The following is a 2,334-nucleotide window of genomic DNA, read 5'->3' as shown; positions in this document are numbered from 1 at the left end:
CTGGATCTGTTTTTGTTCATCAGTTTATGTTGTTCATTATATTTTGTGGGGATATTCTTAACCAGTTTACTAGACTATATACAATTAGGTCTAACTGTTAAAGATGACATGAAGGCTATGAAACATTACATCACAACATTTTGAAAACTTTTGGAGATATTATCAACCTGTTTACTAGAGTATATGAAATTAGATGCTTTTCATGTTCTCTATTATCAAAACAGTTGAATACAACTCACATTTATTTTATTTGCTTACTTATTTTTAAATATATATTTTTATTGATTTCAGAGAGGAAAGGATAGGGAGAGAGAGATAGAAATATCAATGCTGAGAATCATTGATTGGATGCCTCCTGAACTAGCCCCACTAAGCCTCAAGACTGCAACTTGGGCATATACCCTGGCCTGAAATCGAACCATGACCTCCTGGTTCATAGGTCGATACTCAACCACTAAGCCACGCTGGCCGGGCACAACTCACATTTTATATTAAAAAAGAAAGTAAAATGGTTTTTTTTTATTTAAGTGAAAATAAGAAATTACAAGAACCTTGAAGATTCCTATGCAGATTTGCCCAGAATATAAATAGAAACTATGCTTAACTATGCTCTCTTTCTGTGGTAATGGATAAAAGAGTAGCTGTTAGAATCAATACTTTGAGAAGATTTTTAAACAATCTCTGTGAATAATAATCCCTGTGATTTTTTAAAAAGTTGATTTCCCTTATTTTTATAAGAAAACGAAATAAAACAACAAGGATCTGAATGTCTGGCCGCTTGTTCTAACGCTGCCTAACTTTACTCCTACTGGGTCATGCAGCAGTTCATTGCCCTCAATTACAGCAGAAAGAGCTTACTGTGGAAAATTTTTTCACTCACACCTCCCTTTGGACTAGAAAAAAATCAGATATCCTGCTGATGTTGATAAAATATCAATTTAAGCAGAATAAAAGTTATGTCACTAAATGCATAACAGTAAAACTTTCCTTACGTAATTAGAAATGAAGTCCATTTACAGGGATACAGTATCCACACAATTGAGAAATGACTATATTAAAAAGTAGGTAATGCAAATTGTTTTTAAAGAAAATAATAAAAATGTGCTTTTAGAATGAATGAATGAATTTGTATATATTTTAAATTTGACATTCAGTACTTGAAGTCATAAATACAAAATCTAATGCTGATTGTCTTTTCTAATGTTAATTTTCTATGTTGCCTTTAAATGTACTTTATTCTCTTCCACACTAATACACTCATATGTAATTGTTAAGTTGAAGTAGACACTACTAATATTTGGCATTGGGCATCACAAACTCAAAAAAATTGGAAGTTACCTTATTTTGTTTATTCTTATATATACTGACGTGAAGGTAAAACTAATATTTCTTTAATTCAAATCTTGTTATTGATAAAAGTGTGCATGTGGCCTCTTAAGATTTATAACAAATATTTTCCAAAAATAATTTATGATTTTAAATATTCTAAAACCTATTTTAACAATTATGCAAATAAAAAAATTAGAACCAACCAAATGGGAGAATGCATTTTCAAATAACAGCTCCAGCAAGGGGTTAATATAAAAAATATATAAAGAACCCATACAACTCAACAATAAAAAAGATACCAAACAATTCAATTAAAAATGGGCAGAGGACCTGAACAGATACTTCTCCCAAGAAGACATAAAAATGGCCAACGTATATGAAAAGACATTCAACTTTACTAGCTATTAGGGAAAATGCAAATCAAAACTATAATTAGATATCACCTCACATATATTGAAATAGCTATTATCAAGAAGACAAGTAAGTGTTAGAGAGGTTGTGGAGAATAGGAGTCCTCATTCACTGCTGGTGGTAATAAAAACTGATACCACCACTGTGGAAAAGAGTATGGAGGTTCCTAAAAAAATTCACAGTAGAGTTACCATATGACCCAGCAAACCCTCTTCTGTGTATCTACTTGAAATTTTTGAAAACATCTATTCTCAAAGATATATGCACCCCTATGTTCATTGCAATATTATTCACAGTGGCCAAGACATGAAAACGAACAAAATGTCCTTTGATAGATGATTGAATAAATAAGATATTATATATATAAGATATATATATATAGATAGATAGATATAGACTACTAATAAAGGAATATGCAAATTGTCCAGGACGCCATCACAGTAACAGTAACAACTGAACAAGCAGGCTGTGTGGGGGGACCAGGCTGGCAGGGGGATTAGTGAGGGATGACCAAACTACTCAACAGTAGGCTGCATGGGGCAACCAGGCTGGCAGAGGGTGGGCAGTTGGGGGTAAACAGGCCAGCAGGAGGGG

General features: G+C 32.8%; 1 protein-coding gene across 1 annotated transcript in view; it reads right to left on the bottom strand.

The window, feature by feature from the left end:
• Positions 1–2,334, bottom strand: part of PLSCR5 (phospholipid scramblase family, member 5) — a 30,192-nt gene that overhangs the window by 5,955 nt on the left and 21,903 nt on the right. The gene's annotated exons all lie outside the window — the stretch shown is intronic.

Source organism: Myotis brandtii, unplaced genomic scaffold, assembly GCF_000412655.1.
Source record: "Myotis brandtii unplaced genomic scaffold, ASM41265v1 scaffold373, whole genome shotgun sequence".
NCBI classification, from domain to species: Eukaryota; Metazoa; Chordata; class Mammalia; order Chiroptera; family Vespertilionidae; genus Myotis; species Myotis brandtii.
This window is presented reverse-complemented; position numbering and strand designations above follow the sequence as displayed.